This window comes from Carassius carassius, chromosome 19 (assembly GCF_963082965.1).
Source record: "Carassius carassius chromosome 19, fCarCar2.1, whole genome shotgun sequence".
Taxonomy (NCBI): domain Eukaryota; kingdom Metazoa; phylum Chordata; class Actinopteri; order Cypriniformes; family Cyprinidae; genus Carassius; species Carassius carassius.
Window position 1 is genome coordinate 5926513 of NC_081773.1, and position 21097 is coordinate 5947609.

The window sequence follows — 21097 nt, forward strand, 5'->3', positions numbered from 1 at the left end:
TATTTAGGTAACTCGGGTTGCAAGTTTGCAGAAAACACAGCGTATTTAAATTCATTCATCGTCAAGTGCGCTTGTTGGTGTAGTCAATCTGGCAACCTGCGTGTGCATCAAGTCTGAGGAGAAGAGGCTGTGTGAAAAAAACCCTCTCCAATATTTTGAATTTGGACTGCAATACCTACTTCAACCACTAGTTTTCAATCCTTCACACAGCATCTTTAAAGGTGCCATAGAATGCAAAAATCACTTTTATAAGGTGTTTGAACACAGTTGTGTGGCCTCAGTTTGTGAAAACAACCTGCCTACAATCGTAAAAAATCCACCCACTAATTGTTTCATAATCCCAATAAATCATAAACAGTCTCTCCACACTAGCAGTTAAAGATTTCTCACTACTATGACGATGTAGTATGTGAAAATCCTGCCCATTTCTGATGCTCTCTGCCCTATTAACATATACACAGCCCTGAGTGAGAAGCTGCGGTCCTCCATTAGTGCTTTCTTGTTGTAGCTGCTGGAGGTATATGTCATCGGCAAAGAGCCATTAAAAGTGTTGTGTGTTGGGATGCACCTTGAACATAGGAGTATCCATAGAACGCTTAGAAAACGGTGGTTAATTTCATTTTCAAAGGAAATGTCCCAGAAAAAAAGTTCTATACATTTGTGCTAACATTTTACATTGTTATTCTGTCAATTTTGTGCTACCCTGTCATATTTTGCTACCTCCCATTTAGACTTGTGCTGGTATTCGGGAATGCGATATATCACGGTAATGAATATGCACAATATTGTTATTGTGGGCACTTCTAAATACCGTGAATAATTATATATTACAAATTATTCAGAATTTGGAATGCATTTTAAGAATACTATTCCCATCAACTGGTCAAAATGCACAACATCGCTGTATGCTGCCTGAAAGACTCTGTGCGCTCAGATGTAAACAAGCACGCATGAGAAGCACATGGTGGAACACGTGAAGAACACGCTGAATGAAAGCACATTCACTCTCTGACAGCAGATGGCGCTAAACTGCAGAAAACACCACAAATAAACCAGCCGGCCTACTAAAACATATTTAATAATTTTAAATAGCCAATCAGATTTGTGTATTTGCTATGATGTTCATCACAGTGCCAAATACTTAAGTATTAAGTCTTAATAGGCTATTTTAATGTGTACTACAACATGACAGAAATTGTTTGAAAGTTTTTTTTTTATTGTTAATTTCCATTTTAAATTAGGTCTTCATTTTTAACATTAGTTAATTCATTAGGTAACATAAACTGCCAATGAAAAATTCTTCTGAACATTCATTCATCTTAGGTATTCCAATATTTAATAACACGTTGATAAAATCTAAAGTTGAAAACTGTATTATTTAATGAGCTAACATGAACTAAAACTTTTATTTTTTAACAAAGATTAATAACTTCTGTAGCAAATGTAGCTATTGCTCATTGTGAATGTTAATGGTGCACTAAAGAAATCTTATTGTAAAGTGATACCTATGGGTCTTTATAGTTCTTTTGCACTTTAATCGGTGCAAAACTTTTAACTTTATATATTTTTTCTGTATTGCTTTATTGTATTTAAATGTTCAGTTATTTTGTTATAAGAAAAACAGCTTTTTAACCTGTTATACTGTATTATGAGCACTTTTTTTAAAACTAAATTTAAATACCGTGATAATACCGTTCACCGTGATAAAAGCCTGAGCAATTAATCGCAACAGGAACATTTGATACCGGCATATCCCTACTCCCATTAAAACAGTGGTACATAATTTTTTCTACCTATAAGATTGTTTTATTAAACGTGCAGTATGGAATTTTTGGCCACCAGGGGTCACTCAATCAAAATAATAACATGAGACGTACTTTGATGACGTCGGGAAAGAGCGTAGGCTCATGGGAGTTGTTGTTCATTGGAACACGCGCTCTGTCGCTCCCCACATTCCTCACTCATTTTAACTGAGGCCGGCGACACACTGGATGCGTGGCGCAAGCGTCTCAGCTGCGTGGCGTGTCAGTTTTAAATTCGGCTCCCATGTTAATAGGGCTTGCAGACTGCCTGTGTGAGACGCGCGGCTCAGGCCCGGCTCAGGCCCGGCTCAAGGCGCGCGGAAAACGAGTGAATGCTAGAAATAGAACCGACGCCTATTTTTCACACGACACGCACGCGTGTTGGAAGCGTTTCCAGGCAAAATATAATAGGAAAATATGTTTATATGTAATTTTGTACACAAATACATATTAATTCATGACATTTTGATGTTTGAAAGTCCATAGGTTGACATAAATTCAGATACAAATAAAATGTAAAAAATAATTATCGATTTTCAAATATTGCACCTGTCAAACATAGTCTATTTTGCCGTCAATACTGTTGACGGTGTCCTTTATCAGTAGGCTTTATATTTATGTTCAACATGAAGTATAGATATTGTTGTCATGAAGACAAGAGCCTGGTCTGTCGGCGGTCTCCCTCTGTCATCTACAGCAGCAGCAGCGCGCCACGCTTCTGGCACGCAGCAGAGACGCCACGCAGCCATTGTGTCACCGGCCTTAGTATTTTGACAATCACGTATTTTCGAACGGAGAGATATATGAATTATCAGACCCCTATCAAATCAATATTCCATCTAGCTAGTAGTAATATATGTTAAAAAAAACATGGTTGCCTTTCGTTAATAATTATAATTATGTTTATACTATGATATCGAACAAGATAGTGAACTGCATTTGAAGCTACTTTATCCAGCTAGATATAGAACACATGTAGATTTACATTATACTCTACAAGAGAGCTAGTCCGTCCGAGTTTTACACAAGACATCATCGTTTCACAAAATATACGGATAGATATAGTTAGCTGAATGGATGCATACCTGTTTATTAGAATGCAAGCATCTCTCTGTAGTTTCAGCTTGTCACGAAGCTCTCTCTATCTTGGAAATGCAACTCCAATATTTACCCGTGTCTCGTTTCTTCTTTGTCCCAAAACCTTCTCAGGTCATTTATTTCACCCTGTAATGAATAAACCTTTGTATTCATCCGGAAGAAGGAGGCGGGAACCGGCGGACAATCAAAACAACATTTTAATAAAGCAAAATAAACACAAAACAGCGCACCAGCCCCTCACGGACGACTGGTGCGCGCAAATAAAACCAAAACACAACTAAAAGCCCAGGCCTGGTCCTCTCTCGTCCTTCACTGTCGTCGCTCCAGTTTTATATCCTTCCATCTCCTCCATGGGCCTCGAGACCGGCGGGTCGAACAGGTGTAGCTCATCTCCAATCACTCCACCGGCCTCGCTCCCATGTCCCTCGGCCCCGCCCCACTCGTCACACACCCGTACGTTTGCGCTTCACAGAACGTGCAGGCAAAGCATAATCATGATCCATAACTAAGTTATTGATTGAGGTATAAATACGAATATAAACAATATAAATATAAAATATAATGGTCTCGATCAAGGCTAGCTACTACTTTTTCTTCTTCATCTCGTCTTTGCTTCTGTTCACCTTTGTACTTGGCGGTTCCGCAGGAAGTTAGATAAACTAGAGGGGTCAAAGTTTGTATGACGCCATAGACGGGCGACAAAACGGAAATAAAAGAAACGTGCCGTGTCTTCTAATTAAACTATAATTTTCTCCGGATTTGAAAGTTCGTGGAAACTGTCGGGATAATGTAAGTACACAACAAAAAAATATATATAACATAGATATAGTGATATCTGCTATTTTTAAAGCAGAAAAATTACATATTGCGCCTTTAAAGTCTACACCTACCCCAACCCTAAACCTACCCTTACAGTAATGCAGATACATTAAATATTGTTGTTCAGCATGACAAAAAGCATGCAATACTGATGTGCACATGCGCAGTAAACCCTGTTAGAAAAATCTGATGAGTAGGATAAAATGTCAGGACACCGGCCTGCCTCACAAACGAGGCTCAGTTCAGGGATGGAGTTGTCCAAAGATTGCTTCTGAAAGAGGGATTGATACCAACGCTTCGTCCAGACTACAGACAAAGTAAGTGTCATGCCTCATATTTTGTTTTTCAAAAGAGCCTTTTGGCTCTCTGTAAGGCTAATGTTGCTAAAGCTATCATTGTCTCTGCCCGTTTTCACTAATGCTGCCATCATGTGCTACCAGAATGATCGTGAATAGGAATGTGGTAGTGAAAGCAATGTGTGAGGTCAGTAACATGGTCACCACCAGTTAAACTGTAACACCGGTGGTATGTCCGCGAGCATGAGCTCTTGAAGCTTCGCACTCTTCTGAGAAGGAAGGCAGGAGCAGCAGCTCATTTTCATTTAAAGGGGTATTTATATTTCATTTTTAGGGTATTTGGCTCATACCCTAAAAGTGGCAATTTCAACAAGCTATAAAAATGATGGGGTCACATACACACTCAGGGGACATCAGAGAACGATTTAAAATACTGTATCAATGCACCTTTAAACCAATGCTTTTAATTTTTGAAGAAAACCACAAGGAGAACTTCAAGTTTCACTTTCATTGACAACAGCTTAAACTTTATAACAATTTTCAGCACAAATTTGGCACAATATGCTTGGCATGTGGTGTATTTTTTAATTCAGGATATACGTGGCCTACACTCACAGAAATTAATGAGAAACAAATGCATTCATGAATGTACTGTTCATTTGAATCAGATCAATTTAATGAACCGGTTGATGTAGTTCACAAACACAAAAAACTATTTACTGGGAAAAAACAGCCAGTGCAATGCATTATTCAAAATGTATTTTTCATTGCATGGAAGCAAGCAAGTAAGGAATTTAAGGAAAACAAAAAGGAATGGGGCAACATGAAGTGAGTAAATTATGACAGAACGTTAATTTTTGAGTGCAACATCATGAAGCCGTTCATTCGGTTTCTAAATGTAAAAAAACAAAAATGGAACCAGATCTGGAAAAGTCTTAAGAATGCTAAAACAATACTGAATGCTGCAGCCACACTCAGTATTATTATACTACAAAACAAGACTTGAACTATTATAAACTTATAGCTTATTAACTCGTCATTTAAAAAAAATTATGATGCACCATAGCAACAAAATGTTGTGGCATGAAATTTCTCAAGCACATTTAATATACACATCTGAAGGCAAGTAGGGACGGACCGAAATAAACAGCGAGTGTGATGGAGCTAACTGACAAAACCTATAAAATCAGCCCTCGGATTAATTTGAGCTGGACCGTCTGGTGGGCAGTTTCCTGTTATTGCGGTCTGGAGATGAAAGCAGCCATTGTCATGGGCTGAAATGCATCTCATCATAACTCTGTGTTTCTCGCAGTCACGGACACTTGGTCTAGACTTGCTGTCACAAGGCTTGTGACACACGAGTCTCTCTACAGAGATGATGTCACAGTAGGTTAATCAACACCTCCTATGTGGCATTGTGTGAGGCATCAGAACATTCAGCATTCATTGAGCGTTCATGACTGCGCCGCTTCAGGTCAAATGAGACGGAGAACCGGACGTGACAATTGGACTTATAGAGTGATCTCAAAGCACATCATATCATATGGACCGGTCTTACTAAAAGCATGCTTAGATAAAAACTTGAGAGTATATTAAAATAAACATGATCTAATAATGTGGTCTATTAAGGATTACATTTTTTAGATTTTGCAAAAACAGGAATTTTCTGTTTTTGGGGGTTGACACGGTTTACCCCAAATGATCCCAAATACAATACATTAATTAAATTTGTATTTCCCACTGGCTTTTGCAATGCCGTAAAAATAAATTATTGTAATTTTTTAAAATTATATGGTAAAAGTTCATTTATTTTTTATCAAAAAAAAACAAACAAAAAAAAACACCTGCATCTTTGAAACACAAATATAAATATTATATATTTTTTTAATGAATGGGAAATTAGGTTTATCAATAACTTTATATTGAACTACAATAAAAAAATACACACTACAGTTTTAAATATATACCCAAGTTTGAATCTGCATTTCTTTGATTCCAAAAATGAAGAAAGTGTAAACAAAGTGCCTAATGGGGATTTAATAGAGGCAATACAGTGGTTAACAGGTATATCATGTGTCTATAAATGAAATTTGATGTGGTGTCCTCATATTGGTCAGCAGGTTCAGTTATGGTAATGGTTAGAGGCAGCTGTAGGGATGGGCTTTAGAAACAGGCGTGTTCCTATCTATTTATGATTTTAATAAATATAATATTTACAGTTTCATAATGTACTACAATATATAGATTGTATCTGCAACTATTAGCAGTAGGTATGAATAACATCTAATTACTAATTATTACATAGAAAATACTTAAGCTATTTTTACCTAATTCAAATAGCATCTGACTTCCTTTTATTCATGTAATTTGAATTTAAATGTTTGGGTGAACTATCTGTTTAATAAAGTAATCTGAAACACACTGTATGTGTCATAATCATCTGACTGCTGAGAGAAGGGCTGCTATGAATGTGCTGAATTCTCACATCTCCCCCACGAACACATACAGGTGTTGATTAGCGTGAGATTCCCCTTCTGTTCCATGATCGCGGCACACTGCCGAGCCACAGACACAGTTACTCTGCAACTGCTGCTGGCTCTGACACCAAAGGATGGATGGAGCTCTAACTAGAAATAATAGGTGCTGGGATTTCTAAAACACTAAGCAGAACACTGGCCTCATGTAAGTACTTCATTTCTACGGAAAAGCATCATCTCAGCTGGACATAAAAACGTTTATAAATTAATGAGAGTCTCAGACCGGTCCTAAGGCCATTAAGTGCTTATCCAACTTAAATGGAGATACAGGAATAATCCAAATATATGAAATAAATTATATTAATGCATTTTAATTAGAGAAAAACCATTAGAATAATGGAATTTGAGTGTCATCATATAAAGCAATTGTGTCTCTTCAGAGGACTTCAATAAAACTGCTTGATTCATATGGATTTTTAATGGACATATGGATGACTTTGTGAACTTTCTTAAGCTTGAAATTTTTGGTTGCTTGGACTTTCAATGTATGGAAAACAATAATGAGCTTATATGAAAAAACAAATCTTCATTTATGATGAATGAAAGACTTTGCAATTAAAGTAAATAGTGAAAGTCCAGCGCCGTTTGCTTTTTCCCTTCCAGCGCCACGCCGTTTAATTAGCAAATGCATTTGTCCCCATTTGTGCGCCCATGGACGTGCTGTTCTAAAAAAGAGCTGTGTTCAGGCGCATTGCTGGCGCATTGCTATTTTAAGGAGCTGAAAATAGACTGCGCCATAGACCAACTCAAACCTGGTCTAAAGTCTGTTATTTAAAAAGCGTACACGGTGTTTATTAAACACAGGGACACACAGCAGCACACAAACATGACAAATATTACAAATTAAAGGATTGCAATGCATATGATTTTGATGATTCTTTTTGTAGGCTAAATCAATCAATAAATAAATAAAAAATTATATATATATATATATATATATATATGCCTACATGTCATAATGGATAGTCATAGCAGAATTCATCTATTTGCTCGCACACGAACAGCTCCGTTTCATCTCGGAGACGTGTTCGGTCTTTGCGCTTGCCAAATTCCGCCGTGTAAATAGCAAATCCGTCATGGCATGAGTGCAACTGGCTCTTAAAGGGAATGGAATAGAAAGATGAAACTCTGATTGGTTTATTGCACGTTACGCCCAAAAAACACCCATTACTCATTAAGAGAATAGGGACAACCCGTTTAGACCAAGCGCCCGGGCACCAACCGTTTTTCCGTCGTTAAAATAGCAAAAGTGGATTTGGAAAGTGGACCTGCGCCGTGCACTTTACACTTTGCGTTTAGATCGTTAAAATAGGGCCCTTTAAATGTGCTTTTACTGTGTTTATTCTGTGTTTATACATTCTTGATAATTTCACAGTGTCTGGTTCCATGAAGACAAAAAGAAATTAAAATAATAATAAAATAACTGTGGTATTTATAGTTATTGAAAAAATTTTAACATCTGTGCATTTTGCAACAGTAAGCTAGGGTAAGCACGAGTTAGTTGAGCAGATTCATGCAATTGTTTAAAGACAATATTACCTGTTTTGCAGCTCTTGGTCAGTGAGCTGTAGATCGTCTTTTAGAGTCTGGTAATGTTCCCACCTCAGTAGACGAGTCCCGTCACACAGAGCCAGCTCACAGTCATGCAGCAACCTGAGACGGTAGACAGGCCAGATAAATCTCCAAACAAATCAAGCACTACAGCAAGAGAGCGATGATCAGCAATCTGCTATTATTATTACTATTATTATTAGTACTACTACTAATGGTAATATTATAGATATGCTGAATCCCTGACTATTTTCAAGCGACAGCTGAAAACGAATATCTAGATTTGACTGCATCCTAATATATATAAAAAAAATAAAAAAAAAACACTTTGCTTTCTATTTTACTTTATCCCTCCTTGTCTATCTTGTACTAATCTGAACAATTTCTGAAACTTTGTATTATGAGCTTTCCCTGTGTTTATTTGCCTCTTTATGATGAATCGCTATTTGTATTTCTTACCTGTAAATTGCTTTGGATAAAAGCGTCTGCTAAATGATTAAATGTAAATGTGTATTCAGACCATCCTGGACGATGGATGATAAAAAAAAGATTGCATCACACTGGGTTAGGAGTGTTACAGTGTAAGTCTCTAGACAGTAAGTGTGGTATGGACTGAAACTGACCTGGAAAGCACAGCCAGTGTGCCCAGGTTGCCCTCCTGAGCAGCAGTGACCAGCGGGGATGCCCTCCAGGCCGTGTCTCAGTGTTGGGTGTACCTCTGCTGGAGGAGGTCCCACGCCGTCATATCCTACCCCACACACACACACACACACACACACACACACCAAAGAGAGGCACACCTATCATTTAGTGTATCCTGTAGTGCGCTGCCAGAGAGGCAGGGGTGAAAGGACAGAGGTGTGTGTATACAGGGTTTACAAGTGCATCTGAGGTCAATCATTCATACTCTATGAACTCTCACAGGCTTAACATTGATTTGGAAATGTATGGCTGTGACTGACTTTATGCAATAATTCAATATAGCCATCATGACTTAAGATTTAAGCAAAGGGCTCTGCCATCATCTCAAGTGGTGATCGATCAATATATTGACAATTTTTTAATAAATATGGTGAGAAATGAAATTGTTCATTTAACTTTTGTGTGTGGTTTTGTACATTTTCTTGTATGTTCTAATTTTTGCTTCATTTTATAACTGAACCGGTTTGTTTTTTGGTTTTTTTTTCAGATCATTGGACCACAATCGCAATAGCAATTTCACATATATAAAGCTCAATGTGCCAAGGTTCATATTTTATTTTTATTATTATACACTAAATTAAATACGAACATATATGATCAGTTGAACTTTTCCACTAAGATTGTTTGCCAAATTATTTGAGAAAAATTCGCATGAACTTTTAAGGCAAGGAAAACACTGAAAGTTATCTAAAGGTGAATCTACACAGGGAGAACAAAACTATTATAACAAGAGGAAACACAAGACACAAAACATTATTGCTTGTCAAAGCAAGTGCCAAGACTCTTTTTCTGGCTTGTGACGTAGTATTTTTTTCCACAACTGAAAGCACTGTATGTCTACAGGGACGAGCAGAGGCCCATACGAGTTCATAAAAGGGCTTCAGAGGGCTAACAAGATGAAGTGCGCTACAAAATTCTTCTTTTCCCCATACACTATGACCTCTTGCTCTCACAGAGCGAAAATAACTTAAGCATGATGCACGGACGGCTTCCTTTTCCTGCTTTATTCTCACTGAGCCAAAGGAATTCCCGACATTCCAGTGCAAACACACACACAAACACACACACAGTTTTGCACTACCTGCGGCGCTAATGTTTACACTCTGCTCTGAGTGGCTCTTCACAGTCTGTATGAGGTGCATCAAAACACGAGCATGCTGCGATCAGACCCAGATGCTGACGGGTCGCTCAGCTGGTGTGAAAAGCACCCGGCCGCTCGTCCCGCAGCAAGAGCTCTTCACATCAGCTCCTCACTACAATTTGTCTGAAGTCTCAAGTCATCCAAGAGGAGTTTGTTTCTTCATCAGAAGATATTTGGAATAATGTAGCATTGCATCATTTGCTCAAGGGATCCTCTAAAGTGAATGGGTGCCGTCAGAATGAGAGTCCAAACAGCTGATAAAAACATCACAATAATTCACAAGTAATCCACACCACTCCAGTGAAGCAAAAAGCTATGTGTTTGTGACAAATCCATCATTAAGACGTTTTTAACATCAAACTGTTGCTCCCAGCTAAAATGAAAGTCCTCTACAGCTTATAACATTGCTTTCTCCAGTGAAAAGTTGTCTCATCTGCATCAGGAGAGAAATATGCACCGATTTGTTTACAAGACAATAACAGTGGATTTTGATGAGAGAGGACAACAGGGGATGGACTTTTTCACTGGAGGAAGCATTATTATGACTACATCAGACAGCTGTTTGGACTCTCATTCTGACGGCACCCATTCACTGCAGTGCATCCATTGATGAGCAAGTGACGTAAGGCTAAATTTCCTCAAATCTGTTCTGATGAAGAAACAAACTCATCTACATCCTGGAAGGCCCGAGGGTGAGAAAATAATAAGCAAATCATAATTTCTGGGTGAACTACTGCTTTAACTGTTATTTGTTATTGTAACAAAAAATAATGATAAATAATAATGATAAAAAAAAAAAAAACTAAAATGCATTCCTTCATTACCTATCTCAAAATGTAGTCAGTTTTTAGCTAATACTTCGCAGTAAAGTACATTATGGTTTTTTTCCTGAAATTTTATATTTAGTTAATGTAGTATTTCAGTATCATGCTGTGTGTAAAGACCTTTTAAAACAGAATTTACACTGGGAGCACAACTACGATGCCTTAAAAGGCTGTCTACGTAGTTAGCTCACTAGATTTCATGTTCTGACAGCGGAATAGGGCCAATGCTGTTAATGATAACTGGGGGAGATCAAGGACAGTGCATGACTCTGATCCCAGAATAGAAACGGCCCAAGGACACATGGCTATTTAAGGACTGAAGCTAAAAAATATGTTGTGTGGTCTTACAAGAATCACAAAAATTAAAAACATTAGTTATTGCTGATGGAAACTGATGGGAGATCTGTGGCCCCTGTGGTGCATGACCTCTGACTCTGTGTGCTGATGCCCAGGACAACACTGAGCTTTCTCCCAAAAACCCAAACACTCATCCGAAAACCTCACTGTCCACAGCTGCACACAACTGAGGAAACACAAAACCATGCTCATGTGATGTGAAGGTACATTCAGAGAACCAAACAGAAGACAGAAAAGAAAGGGGTTCAAAGAAGACACAACTGGGAACATTTTGCATTTTACAAAAGAATATTCCAGGTTAAAGGGAAAATTTAAAAGCTGCAATGCAATTTATTTCTCCATGTAGACATGTGCTAGATGGACGACTTTGGAAATGCGTCTCAATTTAAATGCAAACAAAAAAGTTAATAAATTAATAAAATTAAATTGCACAGTTGGTATGGTTTCCAACTCAATCTTACAAGAAAACAACTTAAAATGTATCTATAAGCTAAACAACTTTGGCAAACTGATTGTGAAATCAAGTCATATGAAAACAAGATAAAATTAAATAAATAGATTATTTTTAGAATTCATTCTGGCAATTTGGGTCAATTTGTATGAGTTCATATAGAGAGTCACAGAAAAACAAGATCTTTAGAAAAATGTAAATTTAATTTAAAACCATTTTGCCAATAACGGTTTTAAATTCGTATGAATTTGGATGATTTGAGTCACATGAAACATCTGCTTTTTATGAAAAAAAGTAAGTAAAACAAATGTACATTTTTGGGAATAGGTTGGTGAATTTGTATAAATTTGTATGATTTGAAAAGCACAATTTTAGAAAGAAACTATTATTTTTTTATTTTGATGGTGAATTTGTTTGAATTTGAATGATTTGAGTTATTAAAAAAAATTAAGAAAAGAAAATACAACAGCAAATAACCCCCCACCCCAATAAAAAAATCAAAAAAATAAACTAAGCATTAAGGTCTAACCCTAAACTTAGCCCTCAGCGGTAAGCACATCGTGGAAAAACATACGAATGAGATTTGTACAATTCACCAAAACGCAAAATTGAAGTTATTAACTGCCATGCAGTGCTGTCATTTTTAAATGAGGCTTCATCTACACCAATAGGTGTCAGTTCAAATATATGTTGATTGCTAGTGCACCATTAAAGGGAAAATTCAAATAGAACTCTACTGACAGCGTCAGTGACACACTACCACAGAAAATATAAAGTGTAGAAATACTGGTCAAATAAACTAAGCTACATTTGACAACAGCTGAGACACAACCATTTTCTGTTGAAATCGAAAGCATCTGTGGCGTACCTTCTTTTAAAATGTTACTAATTTGTCTTCTTGCGACTGATTAGTTTTTACTATTTTCTTATGTTTTGACATTACCTGATAAAGCATAATTGGTTCAATGCTGTAGCCCAGCATGTCAGCAAGTTCCCTTGCAATCACGGATTTGCCACAACCCTAAAAAAACAACAAGAAACAGCATTAGCCAAACCACAAGGCAATATTACCAAACAAGCATATGATTTGCATTGTTCATCTGATCTAATCTCACTTAAATAAGAACGCAAGCCATGACGCACTCACAGAAGACCCCGATGATCTTCCTGCATTACCTTAACAGGCAATATGAAAAGAGAGCTATTGTTCTTGTTTGAAACACATCAACTTTCTAGTTCAAAGAGGATTTGCTCAGTGAGGGTGGCCGCAGGAAGTTGCCTCAAATCAGGCAAATGTCTTTGATGAAGTGGGACTGCATCATCTCGGCCAGCGTGCGGTCGTGGGTGGGGGTGCCGATGAACTGCTGTTGGGTGGGCGACTTGGCCGCATCCCTGAAGGAACCTGTGGAGAAACCATAGCACGGTTCATCTAACCTGCATTTCCAAATAAAGCACGAACCAAATTGACCTCCATGGCTGCGTCCGGACCTGAAAGGTGATGTTCTGGTTGGCTATGTTGAGGGTGACAGCTGCCTGATCTGCGTGATCTCCATTCACAGACTCAACACTCACTGCAGTTCGTGCTTCCATCAGTCAACTCAAACCTCTGAGAACAGAGTCTCTATTAGTGGAAATTATATGTGTGATTTTGAGCTTGTCACAAGGCAAGTATCTTTCTTGCCTCACGATTTACAATTGTAACAGCATTTCAGATTTAGAAGGGCAAAATGGTGTCAGCGTTGATAAGTTCATTCATTTCAATCAAGCTATTTGTTTCAAATAATCAAGCGAAAATTCTCCATCTCTAAAAATTTTCACACACATGGGTAAATATTGCCGTTTATTGCTATGTACTGTTATATATATATATATTAGTACGACCAGTAGACACAATAATATATAATATGTGAGCCTGGACCACAAAACCAGTCATATTTGTACATTTTTCAAATTTAGATTTATACATCATCTGAAAACTGAATAAATGAGGACATCTTTGTTAGGATCAAACAATATTTTGCCAAAATACAACTATTTGAAAATCTGGAATCTAAGGGTGCAAAAGAATCGAGAAAAAAAAAAATTAACCTTTATAGTTGTCCAAATGAATTTCCTAGCAATGCATATTACTAATTGTGGCGAGTGGGGCGGGGCCGAGGGACGTGGGGACAAAGAGGGAGGCCGGCAATGATTGGGAAATCAGTGACACCTGCGACCCACTGCCGGTCTCGAGTCCCACGTAGGAGATGGAAGGATATAAAACTGGAGCGACGACAGTGAAGGACGAGAGAGGACCAGGCCTGGGCTTTTAGTTGTGTTTTGGTTTTATTTTGTGCGCATCAGTCGTCCGTGCGGGGCTGGTGCGCTGTTTTGTGTTTATTTTGTTATTAAAGTCTTTGGTTGATTGTCCGCCGGTTCCAGCCTCCTTCTTCCGGATGATTATAAAGGTTTAACGCATTACACTAATCAAAACAGTTTTGATACATTTACGGTAGGAAATTTACAAAATATCTTCATGGAACATGTTCTTTACTCAATGCCCTAATGATTTTTTGTATAAAAGAAAAATCTATAATTTTGACCCATACAATGTATTTTTGGCTATTGCTACAAACATACCCCAGCGACTTAAGACTGGTTTTGTGCTCAGGGTCACATACACTATATTGTTTTAAAAATGTTAATTATTGTATAGTATATTATTAAGTAAAAAATATTTTTATTTTATTTGATAAAATCACACCTGGTGTAAAATCATGTGAGTGGAAATATGTAAATCTATACGAGCAGAGCAGAGAGGTGGATCCAGCGGGTTTCCTTTGTATCGGGGAACAGGCAGGCTGAGAGCAATGACTCGAAAATCCTCACCCTGAACAATCTTCCACGCATCCAGTTCATCTTTAGTGTGCTCCTATTAGATCAAAACCAACATAGCAAACAGTACAGATTGGGAAATATATTTTCAGAAAAAGAAATCAGAAAAGTGGACAAAACTGAGCAATTAAAAACTAGGTGTGAATGGGAGTGTGTCTACCACATCCACTTCTTGATCTGACTGGTTAAAACACATCTTGATAGCAGGTGTAAATGGGGCCAAAAAGCATGAGTTAAAGGACAGATCTCTGACTGGTCAGTCTGCTTCTGTAACCACAGGGAGGGCTGTCGATAAAGCAATGGTTGTCCTCACCTCCAGGAGTTTGTCGTAGCGCTGTGCTGACATGAGAAACCATCCGTCTTCCAGCTGCAACTCTCGATTCTCCAGCAGGTTATTGAGAACTGGCAACACATTCCTCTCTGCCTTCTCCAGCCCCTCCAACACCAGAATCCAGCCCTCAGTTGCAGCTCGGACAGCACACTGAAGGAGACAGTTAAAATAAAGAGCATGTAGAGGCACCTTGCAGGAAGTGAGCTGATTCTGAATATGATATCTGGGTTATGGGTTATTAGAACAGGACTTCGATGACAACAATGTGCAGAATAAGGGCAGGGACACAAGCTCAGTTTAACTCAAGTCACTGAAGGTTGTTGAGCATAGAGCACAACTAGAGCACAATACTCTGAAGAAGTATTTGGGAAGCAACTTTTTGCCACAAAATATCACCGCTGGCATGAGGTTTACAACAGAAGGATTTTTGGATTTTATTTAATTTTTTTTTGTGGTAAGAAAGGCTTACATTTTTGAGAATAACTAGCAAAAGAGTAGTTTAACATAATCAGTATTATAATAATTTCTTACTATATATATATTTACAGTGGTGGCCAAACTTATTACATTTACATTTATTCATTTAGCAGACGCTTTTATCCAAAGCGACTTACAGATGAGGACAGTGGAAGCAATCAAAAACAACAAAAAGAGCAATGATATATAAGTGCTATAACAAGTCTCAGTTAGGTTAACACAGTACACGTAGCATGGGATTTTAAATAATATATAAAAAAAAATTAAAAAAGAACAATATTAGAACAATAAAAATGGTTTTAAGTCAGTTCTTTCCATCTTTTACTGTAGTGTGTCAGTTTTACATTACATTTTACATTACGTTTTAGAAATTAGCATCTCCATAAAGCTTGTCAGCAGATGGAAGCATAAAGTGCTCCAAAATCTCCTGGTAGACGGCTGCATTGACTTTGGACTTGATAAAACACTACGGACCAACACAAGCAGACATCACAGCACTTCAAATTATCATTGACTTCAGAAACTTCACACTGGACAAACAGCTTGGATGCTTCCTCCAGACTCCAGACCTTGATTTCCAAATGAAATGCAAAATTTACTTTCATCTGAAAAGAGGACTTTGGATAACTGAGTAATAGTCCAATAGTCCTTTTTATCCTCTGCCCAGATAAGATGCTTCTGACGTTGTTTCGGTTTCAGAAGTGGCTTAGTAGCCCTGTTCCTGAAGACGTCTGAGTGTGGTGACTCTTGATGCACTGACTCCAGCTTCAGTCCACTCCTTGTGAAGCTCTCTCAAGTGTTTGAATCGGCTTTGCTTGACAGTATTCTCAAGCTTGTGGTCATCCCTGTTGCATGTGCACCTTTTCCAACCCAATTTCTTCCTTCCAGTCAACTTTGCACTTAATATGCTTTGATACAGCACTCTGTGAACAGCCAGCCATTTCAGTAATGACCTTCTATGACTTACCCTCTTTATGGAGGTTGTCAGTTATCTTCTTCTGGACCATTATTGTGGATTCAAAGAAAAATAGATAACTGGAATTTATCCTGTAGGGATGGTTATTTAATGAAACTCAAAAATAAATATTCTAATATTTTGAGATACTGGATTTTTGACTTTCATCATCAAAATAACAAAAAATATATATACTTTACATGTAATGAATCTAGAATGTGACACTTTTCTGTCTTGAGGAGGACTTCCTGTCTGTACTGTGTTCATCTGTCATTTCACCCACTTCACAGAGCAGTTCACTTCTATTCTTGACAAATACTGCTTTTTTTAGATCTTGCCCCATTTGTGGTCTGAATCTCTAAATCTTGTCTGCTATGAAGATGCAGCCATGCACACATATGTGTACAAGAATAAAACAGCATTGACGTCAAAGGCAGGAAATTCTGGGCTACTCGAATGACCACAAAACTAGTCGCTATATAATTAGGTTAACATGTAAATACATGGCTGATTGTGTGGGAACAGGGCCTATAAATATGTCGCCAGATGGTCCAAATTTAGCTCAAGACCCATATCCAATCTGAATACCATAATCACATAATTACTAGAAATGCCTGTGATGCAGAGTAGAAAGACTAGTTAAAACCTCAGACCAGTGTGTTTGTCAATGACACGACAAATTGTAAATAGCTGAGCTAAATGCCTTTTGACCTGCTTGACCCCAACAAGGAAAGAAAAGAAAAATCCAAAGAAAAGCCAAACAGGAAAGAGTTTTTTTGACCACAAGTAACTTTCCCTTGATTTCCTACACAATAATGCCTGCTTGGTCTGTGGCGGAATAATGAAGAGCAGAACATAAAAATGTAATATCATGTATAATTATGAAATGGATAGTTGCATTTTAAAGCTTATAGGTATGATAGGTGCTAAAATACATGATATGGTAACAGCTATACATGTCAGCGATCAGGAGAACGATTGTGCTTTAATATATTCATTAAATCTTTAGCATTGTTATTGTTTTTAACTAAAACTAGACTATTCAAAATCATTTTTGTTAATTGGAATATAGCAGAAATAAAATATAAATACTTACAAACTTTGATAAAAAAAATTAACTGAAATAAAAGAAGTTTTAAGTTGAAGTACTAAAATTAGTATCAAAAACTAATAAAATGACAAAAGCACAAAACTACTTTAACTAATATACAAAACTTAGTGCCATTTTTACTAACACCTTGCACCAGCGAAACCGCCTTTTGGCGTTAAACGTCCTGTGGCTTCTTTAATAAAAATGTTCTTCATTTGCGACTATGCTACTTTACGCTGCGTTAAGTATAGTATAATATGCATTGGTCGCGCTAATTTGCCCCATTTAGTAAAACTGACACTTAAATGAAAGTTATATAAACTGAAAATATACTAATAAAAGCAATTTATAAAATATTAATAAACACTAAATTTGTATGCAAATGATTCTAAAATAACAAATAAAGTAGAATAAAAGTTCTATTTTTTTCTGATAATGCCCTTGATAATGTTTCTGCCCAACTTCCTGTTTCAACAGGAAACAAGCCATTCTTAAGTCTCTAAGGAATGTGCTTAATAAAAGTGTTACTCCTTAATATTTTATTATATGTAGTAACCATTAATGCAATAATCCATATGTGGGTGTACTGTAATGTAAATGATGAGCAGACAACATTCTTCAGCCCTACATTCTCAATACAGAATGGCCTTTTGTAGCTAACTTCTTAAATTAGACACTATCATATCGACTTTTGAGCCTCTATGAATACTAGATCATTCAGTATAAAACATTTCCTATTCACACATAAAGGCTAGTTAACTGGTAGTCGTTTGCCTGACACACAAAGCTTGTTATATAGGTCTGAAAATGAGCGCAGGACCCAGGAGAGCCGTGAGCTGCTCTAGTTAACACCCAGCCCCCACATGCAGCCCACCTTTAAACAAGACGTCCACGTCTGCTGCCTATCCATCACTCCACACAGCTGAAACAAGCCCAAGTGACGGAATCTGATTCAACACTAGAAGCTTGGACTCATTGCACTGGTAGCTCGGTGCATTAAATCGAAGCCAAAAGCTATTCAATACACCATCTGCTTAAGGCACTATTCATTATCAAAATGCTTTAGAATCAGGAGCCCTGGACCTAATGACTCTGATTGCAAAGGTTATGACCCCATTTACCATTTACACAGGCTCAGAGACCGTTTCCAGGGTAACATGTCACCATTTCCTCACTGTGCGATTAGATATGAGCAGAACAGAGGAGCTGTGGCTAATAATTAAATGCCTGGGAAGACAAATCTGAATAAGTGGATATAACTGATCATATTGACTTCGGATGAAAAGAGAAAGATTTGCCAGATCCTGTTGGAATTAATCTCCATTTACCATGAGACTGAGTAAAGGATGGCCTCTTTAGTGACAGGAAAGACACCCCATGGCTTAAGTAGACCTGGGTGACAGTTTTGTTCGCAATAAATATAATATAATATAATATAATATAATATAATATAATATAATATAATATAATATAATATAATATAATATAATATAATATAATATAATATAATATAATATAATATAATATAATATAGGCAGCGGCTATTTTAATTAAGTGTAATTAGCAGCTTTTTTTGCTATACTGTATATACACTACTTATTGCAAATAGTGGCAATTATCTGCACCTCAGTATTATAGTACATAATACAGTATGCAGTAATAACATATTGAGTATAAATTATCATTTTAATTGATCATTTAATTGATCATTTTTGATTATTTTCCACATTTTTATTGAAAATTGCTTTTACGATGGGATATAAGATTTGTAAAGGAGGGGGAAAAACGTCTGGTGAAAGACAGATTTGAACATGGGTTGATCGCATCAAAAAAACAAATTGTCTCTAGGGCTATTTGCACTTAGCGTAAATAGACACTCCGTAATCATATGATATAATATAATAGTCAAATAATAGTTCAGAAGTCCCTTTTTTTTTTTTTTAAAGGACCAATTAGAAACAAGTTTTCAATTTTTTACCATTTTTCATTCTGGGATAGAACAATTAATAAACAGCTTCAATATTCGATTTCTACAACTGCGCAGGAGTTAAATGCCCCTTTCTGCTGATTGGTCAGCCGAAGATCAAACCGTGCCATTATCAGTTCTTCCGCAGTGTCACACAGCAGAATAATAGTCCTCCGCTGCTGCAGGTGAAGAGCTCGACACAACTCGTACCGGAACAGAGCCTAGACAGGGCTTTCTTCTGTGTAGACCAGTGGTTCTTAAAGTGATAGGAGGTCCACTAAATAATTAGCTATAGCCTACCGTATTTTACAGACGGCAAAGTCGCTTTTGTAGAAGAATGGAAGGTGAAAGAGCTCTACTTGCCTGGTCTACGTAAAAGGCATCTCCAGACCGAATCTCTCTGCACTGTTTGAGATCAGTCTCAGTAGTATCTCTGGAGAGGGCAACATACTCCACTTCCCTATTTGTTAATTCCTAGCAAATAAGAAAAATAAATAAATTAAAAGAGGAAAGACTGTAAAGGATATAGTTGCGTGTTTCACTTTGCAGAAATTGAGCAAGTATTGTGGGGTGATAATGCTTGAAATTAGCAGGTACTGCATGGCATTTGAACGGCGCAGAGGACCAGGTGGACCAATGAGAAACATGTCCGGTCCAAGAAGGTCCTTCTGCATTATATATATATATATATATATAAATATTTATGATGTTTAAATCATGTTAATTGATTGTTTTGTGTATTTGCTATAATACAATTTTAATAAAATTTCTAATTTAATTTAAAATATTATCCTGTATCCAACATTTTTGTTTGATTGTATTGTTTAGCAATAATACAACTAATGTCTTAAAACTAATGTCACATTTATGAGCCATTTCTGCAATTACTTACTTACCTAGCAGAGTAACCACACTATACTAACTGACACATACTATGATTTACTGGCACAGGTTCTGGATTTCAGGGAGACTTGAGCACATACTGGATGAGATTGCGCCCATCTTTACAGTGTCATCTGTGGAGAAAAAAAATGGATCAAATAAATAACAGCACAAAGCTAGTGTAACATAAACAAACAAACATATATCATATTTGGAGTATCCATTTACAAACATCCTTGTCAACAGAGCAGGCATTTATTTTAAAACGTCAATATTAATTGAAACGTTTTAAAGAGGCATATAAAAACAGACAGAATACAAAACAAAAGGAACTTGGTGGGCTATTTTTTTTATAATGTAATACTTTGAGTGACGGGTTAATCTCTAAACCTGCTTAATAACAATTTATAAAGGCAAGAATATGATGTCCAGTGTTTATCTTTGCCTCAGTCAGCACCTGACGAGGTGTTGAGGAGTCTGAGCTCTTCTCCTGACATCAGGGACCAGTATATGGCGAATCCTTCTCGCAGCAACAGTGGCCGCTGTGCCTTTGAATAACATACGCGATTGCATCCTGAACCTTTGAAAAGTGCTGTTAAACTACAAATACATCAGCTACACTATAATATGTCCACTGTCGCCATGCTCGCATCATAAATGTTTACATCAGCAGTGGATACACACTGGACAGCTCTAGAAGGAAGCATTTAGGCGATGGACAGAACCCGTCCATTTAAGACGTCTTCCGTGTGGAACGGGCTGCTGCTTCATGAGTTCCGATTAATGACATTGGACCGGCTCCACGGGAAACAAACTTACAAGATCTTTCCAAAAGCGCTGATTACCAGGAATAACTCAAAAAAGTTCTGTTGAGGTTAGGGGGGTTTCGTAATGTAGTTTGGTTGTAAGTGGCGGACTATTTGGAAAATAAATAAATAAATAAA

At 37.2% G+C, this 21097-nt stretch overlaps 1 pseudogene; it reads right to left on the reverse strand.

Moving 5' to 3' along the window:
- Window positions 1-20894, reverse strand: part of LOC132095637 (von Willebrand factor A domain-containing protein 8-like) — a 102467-nt pseudogene extending 81573 nt beyond the window's left edge.
- Window positions 20895-21097: the final 203 nt, after the last annotated feature.